Raw genomic sequence first — 18849 nt, forward strand, 5'->3', positions numbered from 1 at the left:
GACCATCAAAACTCAATAACAGAGTGAGCAGACAGTATAGGAGGAAAAGTGAGTTTAGAACTGACGTGGTGCTGTCAAACCTATTTAGTCGAACATGATTCAATCATGTAACCGGAGGCTGTACAGCATAATACTTTAAGTGCAATGCTTCACTATAGGGAAACTCCCAACCTTGGCGGTTGGTCTTTCTTCTCTTTTCAAATAGCTACGATAGAATATTCTAGTAGTGCAGGGGTTTACACAAAAGAGATAGAACCCTATGGGTTTACACCCCTCCAAAAATAATCAACAACCTATATATGACTGACCCTGGAGTGTGTCATTCTCTGAGATAACATTTAGCCTCCTTCTTTCTAAACTGGGTTAAAACGGTCCTTCATGGTTTGATAGGATTTAAAATAGAAACTTATTTGTGCATCCCGATGTTACTGTATTGTGTTGATATTTACTAAATGAACTAAAGTTTAAAAAAAAAAATAATGTTTCTTAACTGCGTTGTTGGTTAAGGGCTTGTAAGTAAGCATTTCACTGTAAGGTCTACCTACACCTGTTATAGTCGGCGCATGTGACATACAAATTTGATTTAAACATGAATAGGAGGCGGTTGTAAAAGTATAGTGATGTATGTTGATGACAGGACTGTAGGACAGGACCACCTTACCAGACATAATAGAATGTAATGGTAATTGGATTAGGGTCCTAATGCTGAAACGCGATAGAGACTACTACAGTCAATGGTCTCCGTCATTCAGGTGTCTGAATCACATTTATTCACACTATAGGCACTGAAGCTAAAAACTACAGACTATACTTTAAAACACTTTAAGCTACATTGTAGCTAATATACAGTTGAAGTCGGAAGTTTACATACACTTAGGTTGGGGGCATTAAAACTCGTTTTTACAACCACTCCACACATTTCTTGTTAACAAACTAGTTTTCGCAAGTCGGTTAGGACATCTACTGTGTGCATGACACAAGTCATTTTTCCAACAGTTGTTAACAGACAGATTATTTCACTGTATCACAATTCCAGTGGGTCAGAAGTTTACATACAATAAGTTGATTGTGCCGTTAAACAGCTTAGAAAATTCCAGAAAATGTCATGGCTTCAGAAGTTTTTGAGTCAGTTAGAGGTGTACCTGTGGATGTATTTCAAGGCCTACCTTCAAACTCCATGCCTCTTTGCTTGACATCATGGGGGAAAAAAATCAAAAGAAATCAGCCAAAAGAATTATAGACCTCCACAAGTCTGGTTCATCCTTGGAAGCAACTTCCAAACATCTGAAGGTACCACGTTCATCTGTACAAACAATAGTACACAAGTATAAACACCATGGGACCACGCAGCCATCATAGCGCTCAGAAAGGAGAAGCGTTCTGTCTCCTAGAGATGAATGTACCTTGGTGCGAAAAGTGCAATTCAATCCCAGAACAACAGCAAAGGACCTTGTGAAGATGCTGGATGAAACAGGTACAAAAGTATCTATATCCACAGTAAAAGTCCTATAAATCGACATAACCTGAAAGGCAGCTCAGAAAAGGAAGAAGCCACTGCTCCAAAACCGCTATAAAAAAAGCCAGACTAACATTTGCAACGGCACATGGGGACAAAGATCGTACCTTTTCAAGAAATGTCCTCTGGTCTGATGAAACAAAAGTAGAACTGTTTGTCATAATGACCATCGTTATGTTTGGAGGAAAAAGGGAAATGCTTGCAAGCCGAAGAACACCATCCCAACCGTGAAGCATGGGGGTGGCAGCATCATATTGTGGCGGTGCTTTGCTGCAGGAGGGTCTGGTGCACTTCACAAAATACATGGCATCATGAGGGAGGACAATTATGTGGATTGGATATATTGAACAAACATCTCAAGACATCAGTCATGAAGATAAAGCTGGGTCGCAAATGGGTCTTCCAAATTGACAATGACCCAAGCATACTGGCTTAAGTGGCTTAAAATGGCTTAAGGACAACAAAGTCAAGGTATTGGAGTGACCATCACAAAGCCCTGACCTCAATCCTATGGAAAATTTGTGAGCAGAACTGAAAAAGCGTGTGCGAGCAAGGAGGCCTACAACCTGACTCAGTTACACCAGCTCTGTCAGGAGGAATGGGTCAAAATTCACGCAACTTATTGTGGGAAGCTTGTGGAAGGCTACCAGAAACGTTTGACCCAAGTTCAACAATTTAAAGGCGGTGCTACCATATACTAATTGAGTATGTAATCTTCTGACCCACTGGGAATGTGATTAAAATACATAAAATCTGAAATAAATCCTTCTCTCTACTACTATTCTGACATTTCACATTCTTAAAATGAAGTGGTGATCCTAACTAACTTAAGACATGGAATTTTTACTAGGATTAAATGTCAGGAATTGTGAAAAATAGTTTAAATGTATTTGGCTAAGGTGTATGTAAACTTCTGACTGTATATAAAATCTAAGAGAAACAATGTAACAGGATGATGTGCAATGGGGTAAATGTATATATACACACGTATGTGGACCCCCCCTTCAAATTAGTATATTAAGCAATTTCAGCCACACCCGTTGCTGACAAGTGTATAAAATCAAACACAGAGCCTATGCAAACTCCAAAGACAGACATTGGCAGTAAAATTGCATTTCTGAAGAGCTCAGTGACTTTCAACTTAGCACGTCATAGGATGCCACCTTTCCAACAAGTCAGTTCTTCACATTCTTGCCCTGCTAGAGCTGCCCCGGGCAACTGAAAGTGCTGTCATTGTGAAGAGGAAACATCTAGGAGCAACAACGGCTCAGTCGCAAAGTGGTAGGTCACACAAGCTCACAGAACTGGACCGCCGAGGGCTGAAGCGTGTAACACATAAAATCATCTGTTCTCAACATTCAAAGCCAAGTTCCAAACTGCCTCGAAACAACGTCAGCACAAGAGCTGTTCATCAGGAGTTTAATGGAAGGGGTTTCCATGGCCGAGCAGCCGCACACAAGCCTAAGAACACCTTGCGCAATGCCAAGCGTCGGCTGGAGTGATGTAAAGCTCATCGCCATTGGACGCGGGTACAGTGGAAATGTGTTCTCTGGAGTGAGGAATCACGTTTCACCATTTGGCAGTCCGACGGACTAATCTGGGTTTGGCGGATGCCAAGAGAACGCTACCAGGCCGCATGCATAGTGCCAACTGTACATTTTGGTGGATGAGAAATAATGGTCTGGGGCTGTTTTTCATGGTTCGGGCTAGGCCTCTTAGTTCCAGTGAAGGGAAATTTTAACGCCACAGCATAAAATGACAGGCTAGACTATTCTGCTTTTCCAACATTGTGGCAAGGACCTTTCCTGTTCAGCATGACATTGCCCCCATGCACAAAGCAAGGTCCATACAGAAATGGTTTGTCGAGATCGGTGTGGAAGAACATTACTGGCCTGCACAGAGCCCTGCCCTCAACCCCATCGAATGCTGCCTGCGAGCCAGGCCTAATTGGCCAACATCAGTGCCCAACCTCACTAATACTCTTGTAGCTGAATGGAAGCAAGTCCCCGCATCAATGTTCCAACATCTAGTGGAAAGCCATTCCAGAAGAATGGAGGATGTTATAGCAGCAAAGAGGGTAGCAACTCCATATTAATGTCCATGATTTTGGAATGAGATGTTTGACGAGCAGGTGTCCACATAATGTTGGCCACGTACTGCAATGTTTCCAAACCCTGGTCCTCCAGTACACATGTTCGTTGTAACTCGGTACAAAACATACCTCATTCAACTCATTGAGGGCACGATGATTAGTTGACAAGTTGAATCAGGTGTGCTTGTCCAGGGTTACAATAAAAATATGTACTATTGAGGGTACTGGAGGACCAGGGTTGGGGAACACAGGTGTAGTGTATATGTTGGAGTCAGTCCATGGCATAGCGCAAAATGCAGTGCAGAGAGCAATGTGCAGTCCAGGATGAAAGTGCATGGTGCAGAGTTTGTGTATGAATAGTGAAAAGCCTATAAGTGGGAAGATCAAAGTGGACCAGATGGCCGGTTAGTAAGGTTCACGGCGCGGGGGAAAAGCTGTTAAGGTGGCGGGAGGTTTTTGTTGTGATTGACCTGAACAGTTTGCCAGAGGGGGGAGTCTTCTGAAGAGGGAGGGCTTGGAGTGAAAGAGGTCGGCGAGGATCTTTCCTGCAAGCGTCCTTTTCCTGAAGGGCAGGACCTCGATAGAGTGCAGGTGCAACCAATGACCCTCTCAGCAGATCGGACAATCCTTTGCAGTTTGCCCTTGGACCAGGCACACGCATTCCCAAACCAGACATTGATCGAAGAGGTGAGAATGGACTCAAGGATGGCTTTGTAGAACCAGATCAGTATCGTCTGAATTTCTTCAGCTAATTCAGTAGAGTCTGAATTTCTTCAGCTGGTGCAAGAAGTGCATCATCTGGTGTGCCTTTGTGACTGATGTAATGTTGTCCTCCTCCTTGAGGGAGATGATGGTCCCCAGGAATCTGAATGATTCAACCATACTTACAGCTGAGCCATAGATTATTTTCATTTATTATGTAGGGGAAAAGGCATTGAGATCTAGGTCTCATTTGCAACAATGCAGAAAAGAAAATTATACACAATTTAAAAACACAAAATTAAATATCAAATATTACATACACAATCAAACATGTATCAATATGCTACCTGAAGACAATCCCCATTTCCACGGTTTTGATAATGTTCAGCTCCAGGTTATTGAGCTGGTCCTCTGTAGCTCAGTTGGTAGAGCATGTCACTTGCAATGCCAGGAAAGTGGGTTTAATTCCGGGGACCACCCATACAGAAAATGTATGCATGCCTGACTAAGTTACCATGGATGAAAGCATATATTATACTACTGTGACTGCACCAGGAAACTATCCGGCCAACCTCTCTCCAGTATATAGACTCATCACCGTTAGAGATAAGGCAAATCAAGGTGGTGTCATCTGCAAATTTGAGTAGCTTGACAGATGCGTACAGTGATTGGGGGGGGGGGGCACGCAACCCTGTTGCACCCCTATGCTGAGTGACAGAGACATCACTACATTGCTTTAAGCACACAAGCACTGGTCAGAGCCTAGGATCCTAGGAGTGGTTAATTAGTCTGTGGCTTAACATTCACAATCAAGCAACATAGCTTGACTAATATTATGGATGATAAGAGATGTTGCTTCTTGTAGAGATAGGACCAGTTATCTTACGCAATGCATAGATACCGACACTAATGTATTAAACAAATAATTGACTGGTTGAGTTTGCTAGATGAAATCTATCGATGGTGCCTCCTGCTGAGCAGTCGATTGCAATGCTTTACGGCCTCTGATTGGAACCAAGTCAATAATTCACATACGAGGGAAGAAACCCTGCGGAATGGTGCTTGTCTCCTCTTGGGTAGGAACAGTTCAATCTTGAGGTTTTGACCCTTGCATTTTACAGCTTATACCTTAAAAGGGCAACTACGCCACTTTCAACCTCATATTCATGAAAACCAGTGTCTACATGTGAAAACTGCACATTTTTAAGTTTGGTAGAAAACATTTTAAAAAAAGTTCTACCCAATGACATCAAAAGTTATATTTTAAAAACAGTGGTTTTCAAACACTGAAAATCACGATGACATGGGGAGCAAGAAAATACCATCCCTCTGGCTATAAACTCATTGCAGGTTTTGAAAATCACTGTTTTTCTTACTTTTATTCCTATCGTGGGATGTCACAGAAGCATTTTTCACAGATAGCGTCATTTTCACAGACACTGGTTTGGTGCTGGAGATAATGAATATGAGGTTGAAAAGTGTCGGAGTTGGCCTTTAAGGCTAGGTGACGGCGCATCAGTAGTAATGTGAGCTAAGCCAACAGTGTGGACCTGCCAAACAGTCATTATGGACCACAAGACATCCATTAGGACCAGTGAGACGGCCAGGCAGAACCGCTGACAGCCTTGAGCAATGAATTTAATTAAATGTGTCACAGGTTTCTGCCTATTTATGGCACAGCTGGAGTACAGAGGACAGGCTGTAATGCTGGTGAGCACAGCAGGAGATTTATATAATTTAATCTCCCCTGATAAAAAATAATTAGACCAAACAATATTTCAAAACCTAGACACTATGATGTGTAGCTTGCCAAGAGGAAAAATAAATATGAAAAAATCTTAAATGCAGATAAATGTGATATATACACCGACCTGTCAAAAATATGGGCGGAAAAAGAGAAGAAAGCTAAATGCAATTGAACAGATCAGCTGGAGGGTCTAATTCCCACCTGGGAAATGCTGTGCTAAGGGGATTCATGTTTGATGTTTTGTTGAGGCAATCAATTACTTTTTTTGTATTTACACAGTCTTTTCGGTCATGACTCTTGGGTCCCTTGTGGCTCAGTTGGTAGAGCATGGTGCATGCAACGTCAGGGTTGTGGGTTTGATACAATTCCCATGGGGGACCAGTACAACAAAAGTATGCACTCACTACTGTAAGTCACTCTGGACAGGAGTGTCTGCTAAATGACAAACATATAAATGTCCAGCTGTGTGTACATCGCATAGCCCTACATTAAGTTGATGGATATTGATTATGCCGGAATGAGGACATTAGCACCAATGAAACATATGGTTTTCAGAAATGGGGCATCGGGGAGAGTATCTGCCACATCTCTACCTGAGAGAGAGAGAGAGAGAGAGGGGGGGGGGGGGGGGGGGGGGTTGTGTTTGTACAATGTAAATCAAGTTAATGCTTCCTCTCTAAAATGTACACTGTCAGAGAGGAAGCATTAACTTGACTAGCAATGAACCATCTGAAGAAATGCAATTAGCAGTTTACATTATAGATAAGACTATCAAACTGTGTACAGTAATGCTTCATCTGGAAATGTGTCATGATTATTCTACAAACCATTAATAGTGTTCAAGCATTTTTCATATTTATTTCTGTGTCTGGATGATGAAAGTGAAAGAAACTCTTTGTCATTACAGTTGCGTGATACAATAAATCCACAGGCATTTGGTACATATTTATTTGAAAGCAGAAAAATATTTTTTTGTTTTGTTGAGTTTACAGACTTAAGACAAAAAGTCGACTGAAAACGTGCTACTTTCATAAGTATATTTAAAAAAACCTGCTGAGATTAAATGCATAGCTGCAGAGGAACGCATATCTAGTCTTGACAATTAGCATGATTGCGTCGCATTTCCTCCTATGAAAGTGTGAATTTAATTAGAATGGATTCTAATTCAAATTGATTTCACTAGGATATTTTAAAGCAGGAATCCCTCATGGTGAAACTGCCACGTCTGTTTGTGATATTGCAACGACAGAGAAGTTACTTCAAACAACCAACAATGTTTTATTTTCCTTCTGACATCACTGCACACATTTACCACCATGCTGGATGCTCCTCAGTTCCATTAACAAAACAAAAACAGAAAGTGCTCGGGCGAACAGTGGCACTGTTTCCCTAATGCCGATTTCAGCTTTAAGTATTCCGTTAATTTAATAGATCTGCTGCCTCAAGCAGTAATAAGTAAAACAGGATTACTAACAAAATAGATATGCACACAGCTGAAAACTGTGGCTGACAGCAGCCTGACAAAACCTCAACATGAGAGGATCTCTGCTGATAAAAGAGGAGAAAGAGATGAGCAGAGAATGGCCACCTCTGACTTCATTCCTCTTATTTTCCAATAGGGTAGTTCATTGTTAATTTGTCTTTTAGCAATATATCTATGATTTACTGTGAGGGCACTTCACTGAAGAGTAACTTCATAAAAGTTGGACAGTAATGAATTGAAAGTGCATTAGCTTTAGAGTAAGGAGAAAGAAGGCCCCTTCTGTCTGCCAGACAATCACTCAGATGTCAAATATAAATAGTGTTGACGGCACAAAAGGAATTCCATCTTACCGTGGCAGTAATCCAACAAACCGCTTTACAGCACTTCTTCCTGTAAAGGAAATAGGTACAACCAGAACCTGATGTTGTGGTGCACTGAGCATTCAAACTTTCAAAGCATCAGAGGGAACATCTCCTGCCAGAGTGTTAAGACCACACATGTGACAAAGCCTGTCTGCACTGCTTTCCATTGCATGCTATTTGCAACCAATTGAAGGCTGTCTAATTACTGGACTCCTCTCATTTGCTGATAAGGATTTGGGTGTGGCCGCCCAGAGGAAGGAGCTCCATGGAGTGGACACCAGGGCTGCGTTCATTACATTTTTACGTTCTGGAACGTCAAATTGACCAGAAATTGTGCTGTACTGAACGACGAGTTGAAAACGGGGAAGGGTTGGGTTGTGGAATGCTGTCAGCACGCTGTCAGCCATTTCCCTTTAAATACGTCACTTATTACTTCAAGCCACACCCACCAAAGGGGACCAAACGTACCTCAAAGTCCGTTTAAGAACATTTTGGTGGAAACGTGTCGTTCAGTACACCGTACCACAACATAGCAAACGTTCAAGCTAACTGAGCGCACCTACAGTAAACACTTCCTTGTATGTAAAGAGAAAATAAATGACTCTTTACTTGGTCTTGGTCTGTTCATTTTCATATTTGCCAGCTCAAGCAGATTTTTAGTACCTTAGAGGATTTCGCCGCTAATGAACATCATAGCATAGTCTTGGCATTGTTACATTGGCCTCACAACCACAAGGCAGAAACTGTACCCTATTACAGTGCCCTATTTACCAGAATATATTTGAACTTTGTATGTCCTTCCAAATGAACATAAAAAAGAAATCACTATAATGTTGAATAAATCAACACAACAAAATATAGGCCTACTTTAATAAGTGGTCAACAAATTACTGTTGCGTAAGGGAATATGTGACATAATTTGGAGGTAATGCTTGAAAACTGAGAGCTGCAGGGGAAAATCTACCATCTCACTGATCTAATTACCCTCTTCCGCACATCCTCACAAATTACTGTACGGCTGTCTACCCAAATCACCAGTTGGATAAGTAAAAAGTGCCTCTCTCCATGGCAGCATGACACCTTGCAAACAGAGAGATGGAGAGATGATCTCATCAACTCACTGCGCTCAAGTTTGTTTTTGTTCAGATTCAGCACCAATGAACCCAGCTGTGCTTCCTGCGATTGCGGAAAGATGGGCGCAAGGTAAAGATAAAGATATACATCCATCACATCCAAACTGCAGGCGTCACCGCTCCAGCCATGATGCTCTAATGTACTTGAGTCAGAAAGACAGGCTCAGCTTGCATGCATAATTGATTTCGTCGCTGGGCCAGATTAAAGATGGGCATGCTTTTGTGCGCGATGAGAGGCGGAAAATGTTTTCCCTTTGGCCCTAATGTGAAAGGAAATGGACTGCCACTTATCAGAGATGCACTGTTATGAATGCCTTGTTTGTTGGTTCAACTCATCCTGTTGTCGGCATGGATACAGTGTGAAAAGAGAGGGTGAGACAAAGTGAGGGGAGAGGTCAAGAGTCTGAATCTACAGTGAGCTCCAAAAGTATTGGGTCAGTGACACATGTTTTGTTGATTTGGCTCTGTGCTCCAGCACTGTGGATGTGAAATGATACAATGACTATGAGGTTAAAGTGCAGACTGTCAGCTTTAATTTTAGGGTATTTTCTTCCATATCGGGTGAACCGTTTAGACATTACAGCACATTTGTAGTGAATAAGGATGAGTGGGGGTACGATATTTGAGCATCTTTTGAGAGTTTTTCTCACTCATTATTCACGATTCATTCAAGACTCAGGATTCATACAGTCTTGAAGGAGTTCCCACATATGCTGAGCACTTGTTGGCAGATTTTCCTTCACTCCGCGGTCCAACTCATCCCAAACCATCTCAATTGGCTTACAGTTGGGTTATTGTAGAGGCCAGGTCATCTGATGCAGCACTCCATCACTCTCCTTCTTGGTCAAATAGCCCGTACACAACTTGAAGGTGTGTTGGATCATTGTCTTGTTGAAAAACAAATGATAGTCCCACTAAGCACAAACCAGATGGGATGGCGTATCACATGCTGGTTAAGAGAGCCTTGAATTCTAAATAAATTACAGACTGTGTCACCAGCAAAGCACCCCCACACCATCACACCTTCTCCTCCAAGCTTCCCGGTGGGAACCACACATGCGGAGATCATCCATTCACCTACTCTGTGTCTCACAAAGACATGGCGGTTAGAACCAAAAATCACACATTTTGACTCATCAGACCGAAGGACAGATTTCCACCGGTCTAATCTCCATTGCTCATGTTTCTTGGCCCAAGCAAGTCTCTTCTTCATATTGCTGTCCTTTAGTAGTGGATTTGTTGCAGCAATCTACCATTAAGGCCTGATTCACGCAGTCTCCTCTGAATAGTTTATGTTGAGATGTGTCTGTTACTTGAAATCTGTGAAGCATTTATTTGGGTTGCAATCTGAGGTGCAGTTAATTCTAATGAACGTATCCTCTTCAGCAGAGGTAACTCTGCTTCTTCCTTTCCTGTGGCAGTCTTCATGAGAGCCAGTTTCATCTCAGCATTTGATGGTTTTTGTGACTGAACTTGAAAAAACTTTAAAAGTTCTTGAAATGTTCAGGATTGACTGACCTTCATATCTTAAAGTAACGATGGACTGTCGTTTCTCTTTGCTAATTTGAGCTGTTCTTGCCATAATATGGACTTGGTCTTTAACCAAATAGGGCTATCTTCTGTATACTGTACCACCCCTACCTTGTCACAACACAACTGATTTGCTCAAACCCATTAAGAAGGAAAGAAATTCCACAAATTAACGTTTAACAAGGCACACCTGTTAATTGAAATGCATTCCAGGTAACTAACTACCTCATGAAGCTGGTTGGGAGAATGCCAAGAGTGTGCAAAGCTGTCATCAACGCAAAGGGTGGCTACTTTGAAGAATCTCAAATATAAAATATATTTTGATTTGGTTAACACTTATGTTTTGGTTACTACATGATTCCATATGTGTTATTTCATAGTTTTGATGTCTTCACTATTATTCTACATTGTAGAAAATAGTAATAATCAAGAAACACCCTGGAATGAGTAGGTGTGTCCAAACTTTTGACTGGTACTGTTTCAGGCTGCCTGGATGGCTGTACGGCCTTGTGGTGAGGATGTGCACTTACAGTAATTGGACAAGTAGAGCAGTGTTAAAACCATACCTACAGTATAAGCTGTTATTGGATCCAAGACAACAGACTCCGGAGCCCATGGATTTTGTATTTTGTGAAATGTTGATGTTTTTTTATGTTTTAAGTATTTTACACTTGACAGTATGAAGATGGCTGAGTCATCTGCTACATCTGCTCTTCCTTCATACCCGGCAGGTCTTTCTTTCTGCATGTCTTTGAAAATCCCTTTTTTGAACCTATTAACATTTTCCATTATTTATTCTTGTAGATATTCAAATGTGTTTGAAAGAGGATTTATGTTTGGAAGCAGATAGGACAGTCTCTTGTAGCAACTAGATTGAAATGACAGGAACAAGATAGGCTAAGATATTACATGCTTCTAGCTGTTTGTCTGTGTGTTATTGGATAAGGAAGGTGGCTATGTGTACAAATGGGTGAGTATGTATTCCCTTCCGATTGCTTATTTCTGATGTAAAATTGTAAATCAAGGCACTGAATGCTGTCATTTTTATCTGACTTATTCTTCTCTGAGATGTCTATTTTTCATGCATTTATGACAGCCTCTCGAAATAATGACTTTTAATCGTTTTAAAGCCTGTAAAGTTGAGATTCCATATGCTTTTATAGTGAATAATCAATTTCTGGGGCCCAGTCCCTGGTTCGAATCCAGGCTGTATCACATCCGGCTGTGATTAGGCAGTGCACAATCGGCCAAGCGTCGTCTGGGTTTGTTTAGGGTAGGCTGTCATTGTAAATAAGAATTTGTTTTTAACTGACTTGCTTAGTTAAATTAAGGTATATTGACTTAACCTGACTAACGGGTTGTTACATCAATCTCATTTCGACACAATCATCAGAACTATGTGTACATTGAAATTGCGTACAAAATTCCACATGGAAACATAAAATCTGTATTTATTTAACCTTTATTTAACTTGGCAAGTCAGTTAAGAACAAAAATGTATTTACAATGACTGCCTACCCCGGACGACGCTGGGCCAATTGTGCACTGCCCTACGGGACTCCCAATCACAGACGGATGTGATACAGCCTGGACTTGAACCAGAGGCTTGTCTCAACATCATGCTATCAACCTAGATGAAGAGATGTCTTGAAATACAATGGGAAGCTACAGTTCAGCTATTTCTGCCTGAACAGTGACTCCTGCTGCTACAGTAGTGAGAACACACTTCAGTGAGAACAAGCTACCATCCAAATGCCTACAGTACCTTTATGTAACCTGCTTATCGTTAGAAATAATCATGTCAACACATTTAGGTATTGATCAGCTTTCATACTCATTTGTGTAGACTATCTAAATAACATTGAATAGTTGAAAGTAACTCTAACCTTTCTTATACAAGCTGTATGTGAAAGTAAATTCAGAGTGAGGTTGGGTTTATGTCGGTTACATTGACATCTGATTTGCCAAACAAAGGACCTCATAATTTCAATATGAAGCTAGTTATACTATAAGTCATCCATGGTTGATATGGATCTTTGGAAGTTTAGAAGTAGTTACCATTAGCCCTAAAATTAGGAAGCCAAATTCATGATATTAATAGAAAACATTTACCTTTGAATATTGGATATAAAATATATCTTGAATATTGGATGAGATTTTTAAAAATATTTTACAAAATACACATGCAATTTCAACATATGCGGCAGGTAGCCTAGTGGTTAGAGCGTTGGCCAGTAACCGAAAGGTTGCTAGATTGAATCCATGAGCTGCTAAGGTAAAAATCTGTCGTTCTGCCCCAGGACAAGGCTGTCCCTAGGCTGTTATTGTAAATAATAATTTGTTCTTAAGTGACTTGCATAGTTAAATGTACACTGAACAAAAATATAAATGCAACAATTTCAAAGATTTTACTGAGTCACAGTTCATATAAGGAAATCAGTCAATTTAAATGAATTGTTTAGGCCCTAATCTATTGATTTCACATGACTGAGAATACAGATATGCATCTGTTGGTCACAGATACCTTAAAAAAACAAAAAATGGATCAGAAAACCAATCCGTATCTGGTGTGACTGCACATTTTAGTGGCCTTTTAATTGTCCCCAGCACAAGCTGCACCTGTGTAATGATCATGCTGTTTAATCAGCTTCTTGATATGCCACACCTGTCAAGTGGATGGATTATCTTGGCAAGGAAGAAATGCTCACTAACAGGGATGTAAACAAATGTGTGCACAACAAAATCTAGAAATAAGCTTTTTGTGCATATGGACATTTTCTGGAATCTTTTATTTCAGCTCGTGAAACATGGGACCAACACTTTACATTTTGAGTTTATCTTTTTGTTCAGTGTAGTTCTGAAGATTATGTTTAAATCAGATTTATGTAACGACCTGTTAGTGAGGTTAGTCAATGTATTTAAGTCAACGTTTGACCCATAATTTCAATGTTTACAAAGTTGGTTGAAATTAGATGATATACTGGTTGATTACTTTTTTCAAATCCATTGATTCCACGTCATAATACGTTGACAAATGACGTTGAAACAACGTTGATTCAACCAGTGTGTGCCCAGTGGGATTGCCATAGATTCTTTATTATGACATGTCCCATTCTGAGGACAAATCTATAATTAGGAAGTACACAAACACATTGAGTCGTTCTCGTTCACATTGTGAATTACAAAGTAGTAATTGGCTGTGAGAGAAACATTTTGACAAAATACAGGTACATGCCATACTGACTGGTCTCAGACTCATTTAGTCCTTTTTTCTCCCTATGTTATTTTTTTGCCCCAGTTGGTGTTGTGCTGAGTGTGGCTGCAGAGATAAGCTGATGAATATAGATTGTCCCTTCTCCACAGTTTAACATGGAGTTTACAGTACCAAACTCCTTCCATTTGTTTTAAATGGTTATCGCTCCAATTCTGAGACCAAACAAGCCTTAGAACCCTAAGGTAACCTGCCTAAATGACTACCGACCCGTAGCATTCACGTCTGTAGCCATGAAATGCTTTGAAAGGTTGGTCATGGCTCACATCAACACCATTTTCCCAGAAACCCTAAACCCACTCCAATTTGCATACCGCCCCAACAGATCCACAGGATGATGCAATCTCTATTGCACTCCACACTGCCCTTTCACAGCTGGACAAAAGGAACACCTTCAGTATGTGAGAATGCTATTCATTGACTACAGCTCAGTGTTCAACACCAAAGTTCACTCAGCTCATCACTTAGCTAAGGATCTTGGGACTAAAAACCTCCCTCTGCAACTGGATCCTGAACTTCCTGACAGGCCACCCCCAGGTGGTAAGGGTAGGTAACAACACATGCACCATGTGTTCATGATCATGATCACACACATGATCATCAACACGGGGGCCCCACAGGGGTGCGTGCTCAGTCTCCTCCTGTACACCCTGTTCACTCATGACTGCACGGCCAGGCACGACTCCAACACCATCATTAAGTTTGCCGATGACACAACAGTGGTAGGCCTGATCACCGACAACGACGAGACAACCTATAGGGAGGAGGTCAGAGACCTGTCCGTATGGTGCAAGGACAATAACCTGTCCCTCAACGTGATCAAGACAAAGGAGATGATTGTGGACTACATGAAAAGGAGGACAGAGAACGCCCCCATTCTCATCGACAGGGCTGTAGTGGAGCAGGTTGAGAGCTTCAAGTTCCTTGGCGTCCACATCACCAACAAACTAACATGGTCCAAGCACACCAAGACAGTCGTGAAGAGGGCACAGCAAAACCTATTCCCCCTCAGGAGACTGAAAATATTTGGCATGGGTTCTCAACTCCTCAAAAGGTTCTACAGCAGCACCATCAAGAGCAATCTTACGGGTTGTATCACTGCCTGGTATGGCAACTGCTCGGTTTCCGACCGCAAGGCACTACAGAGGGTAGTACGTATGGCCCAGTACATCACAGGGGCCAAGCTTCCTGCCATCCAGGACCTCTATACCAGGCGGTGTTAGAGATAGGCCCTAAAAATGTTCAAAGACTCCAGCCACCCTAGTATTAGACTGTTCTCTCTGTTACCGCATGGCAAACGGTACCGGGGCGCCAAGTCTAGGTCCAAGAGGCTTCTAAACAGCTTCTACCCCCAAACCATAAGACTCCTCTACCCAAATGACTGCTCAGACTATTTGCACTGCCCCCCTCCCTCCCCTCTTTTATGCTGCTGCTACTCTCTGTTATTATCTATTTATGGTCACTTCAAAAACTCTACCTACTTGTACATATTACCTCAATTACCTCGACTAACCGGTACCCCCGCACATTTTTCACATATATATATTTTTTATGTTCATTTAAAAAACATTAAAACTGTATTGTTGGTTAAGGGCTTGTAAGTAAGCATTTCACTGTAAGGTCTACTACATCTGTTGTATTCGGCTCATGTGACTAATAACATTTGATTGGATTTTAATAAGATTCTTTGACAAGTCTTTGATTTGCTTTGGTTTCACTGGTTTACACCAAAAGATCATATGCAAACTATCTTCAGTTTTTCCTGAAAAACATTTAGCTCTTTCCTCAGACTCTTGATGATCTGATGATATAAAGCTCATCAGCTGCTCAACGGCTTTTAAAGGCTCAATTATTTCCAGCAAAGTTGGTAGAATTTTACAGCGTTACCTGACCTTACTTGGGGGGCCCAGGAATAAAACGCCAATAAAATTCCAATATGCTATCTCACTGGACTAAACAATAACTCAGACAGCAGACTGTGCACACGCTTCAAAATAAGATAGGTGGACAAAAACACACTGCAAAAACACACTGCAAAAACACACTGCAAAAACACAAAACACACTCAGCAAAAACACTGTCCCTCTTTTTCTCTCTCCATTATACATTTTCCAACACTATCGATTCTGCTAACTCCAGGAAGTGAGTGGTAGCCGGTGAAGAGGCTTTCACCCTGTAGTCCTGAAAACATCCTTCCTCTGTGTTGCCAGTAGCTGCAGTAACATAACAGAGCAGTGATAGACAGCCTCTGGGAATCAGGCAGGATTTCATGATCCAATCCGCCAAGAGTGGTGATCCTGAACAGGCTTCATTATCATTATGGTCCCTTGAAGACCTCCAGGGCTATGATCAGCCATGCACATTCCTCTTACATGGCTTCTTAGGAGCACTTAAGGGGTTTACTGGAGAATAAGGGACTCCCTGAGTATCCACTTACGGACTTGGACATTTAGTATGCAACAATAACACATGGAGCTTTCTGCAATCCACAGCCGTGCAACCCTTGACTGTAGTGTGATGCACTTTAAGCTTATTATAGAAGGGATAGAACTTCTGTATATTTACAATAGAAACTTTAATCTCATCTGCTTAAAAGCAGATCATTGTTAGAATGCCAGTTGGTGAAGAGAGGTGCATTTGGAAGGTAAGCAAAGGAGCTCTCCACAAAGATCCACATCTGGAAAAGAGGCCTATTTTGGTGATTTAGTTTGGTTCTTCCTTTGCTTTCCTCCTGATGGTTAGTTATGGAGATTATTTACTCAGCATCCTCATCCTGTTTCACTTTATCAATGCAAAAGTTATCCACTCCCCTCCCATTGTCCAATGATGTTAACAACTGCAGATAAACATGTAAGATGGAATAAGATACCAAATTGGTTTGAAGGCTTGCTTCCATGTCCTCTAACACATTTTCAAACAGTCCATTTTATATTTTCCAACGTGGCTGTACATTTGGGTGAGGTTTTTTTCTGGCCTGAGTAGCCTCATTTCACTGCCATAAATAAAATGAAACCATCTAGTGTTCAGCGAAATAACAACACAATGTCAAATACAGGTAGCCGAGTCAAATAATTAACATCCAATCACATTAACCATTACTCTCTAGCGGGAATTCCCCTAACAGTCTGTATGTGTAAAACCCCAAACAACAAGCAATGCAGATGTAGAAGCATGGTGGCTAGGAAAAACTCCCTAGAAAGGCCAGAACCTAGGAAGTAACCTAAAGAGGAACCAGGCTCTGAGGGTTGGCCAGTCCTCTTCTGGCTGTGCCAGGTGGAGATTATAACAGAACATGGCCAAGATGTTCAAATGTTCATAGATGACCAGCAGGGTCAGATAATAATGAGAGTGCGCTGACCCTGGTGCTAGAGGGGGTACGCAGCTGGAGGTTGAATGTTTGAAGGGGTACGGGACTATAAAATGTTTGGGAACCACTGCTCTAACACATCCCATACAGAACTATACTGAAGGGTTTTGAGAACACCTTGGGAAGTCCACAGCCGGACCAGGATGTGATGGACCAGTGAAAACATTGACTCCAGGTTAGCTTATACCTCTAGTCATGTCAGGCAAATCCTGAAAGGATGAGAAGGTCTATAGTTGCCCACAACAACCGTGGCACCTAGCACTGTTTCATACTTTAAACAGCCATTAGGTCAGAGTTCAGAACTCTCTTATGATATTCTTCCAATACAGCTAGAGAGGAAGAGGCGAAGCGAGAGGGCTGACTCTGCCCCCCAAAATCTGTCCGTGTGAGAATAAAGAGTGAAGGAGACCAAGTGGAGATGTTTTGTATGGAGGTCAATGAGAGTGTTTGGTCAACATAAAATTGAATTGGTAATTTGCTAAGTGAAATATACGTTTTGTATTGTTTTGGTTGTTATGAATGTACTGATATAAGCGGATGCACGTGGCTTCCTGGCAACTTTGAGAAAAAATATTTATATCGTTGTTGTGCCTGTTGTTCACGTGTATCTTCCCTCTCATTGACTAGAATATTCCCGCCTGTTCCCCCCTCCTCCAGCCTGCCTTCAGCCTTTGAGGAAATGTACTCCCATTGTTAGACCAGACAGTCCAGTATCTTGTCAGTATAATAGATAATCCTTGATACATTATATCTCAAGTATGAATACAAAAATAGGCTCAATATTCGTATAAGAAAATAGTATACTGTAGCTTCTCCAACAAAGTCTGCTCTTGCAACACACTGATAAAAAGCCTACCGTAGTTTCTCCCAGGCAGACCCAGTGATTACCCTGCACGCTTGGGGTAGATGGTGCATTAGTGAACAGAGGTTGGAGGTTAGAGAAGTGTATGGAGTAGCCCACTGGCTCCATCCATTAGCCTGTGTTCCTTCAGCCAAATCAGTACCACTGCCCCATTCCAAACACAGAGACACACACACACACACCCTCCCATCCTCTTTCAGTGCACTGTCAAAGCTCTGCTCCGGGGAACTGAAAGAAAGAAAAGAGATATCACAGCCCCTCGTCTCTCGCTCTCTCTCATCCTCAAAGTGGCAAGGGGTTGAGAAGGGCGGGAGCAGCTCTGTGAAGTGCCCACATGAGTGTACTGCTGAGGGGAGCCCAGAGAGCGAGAGGTAGACAGAAAGAGGCAGAGAGAGCGATAGAGAGACAGAGACAGACAGAGAGAGAGATGGGGAGAGAGGCAGAGGCAGAGTAAGAGACTGCTGAATGGGTGTGTGATTGCAGAGTGTAACAGTTACCAGTGGGATTGAACACTGGGAGGACCAGAAACAGGGTGCAGTGCATGAGACTGACTCAAAGTGACTATGAAAGGGAATAAATGGAAGGGAAAGAAAATAGAGCAGCAAGAGACAGATGGGAACTTTATTTTCGTACACAAGCCCTTTCCTGTTCCACTGCTGCAAAATTGATGAAGGCTAAACCAAAATGTGCTTAGATGTAAAAACGTTGTTTATATTTTATAATGAATGAAAAGCATTCCCCAGATATCCTCAATGTTGGTGAAGAGAACTACAGTAACATCCTC

The 18849-nt window shown here is 41.7% G+C and overlaps 1 protein-coding gene across 1 annotated transcript in view; it reads right to left on the reverse strand.

Annotated features, from left to right (window-relative positions):
- The window catches only part of phf24 (PHD finger protein 24), a 40375-nt gene extending 32329 nt beyond the window's left edge, over positions 1–8046 (reverse strand). Inside the window, exon 1 of the mRNA XM_036977341.1 lies at positions 7891–8046. The gene's annotated coding sequence lies outside the window, so the exon portion shown is untranslated. The remainder of the gene's footprint in view (positions 1–7890) is intronic.
- Positions 8047–18849: the final 10803 nt, after the last annotated feature.

This window comes from Oncorhynchus mykiss, chromosome 5 (assembly GCF_013265735.2).
Source record: "Oncorhynchus mykiss isolate Arlee chromosome 5, USDA_OmykA_1.1, whole genome shotgun sequence".
Classification (NCBI taxonomy): Eukaryota; Metazoa; Chordata; class Actinopteri; order Salmoniformes; family Salmonidae; genus Oncorhynchus; species Oncorhynchus mykiss.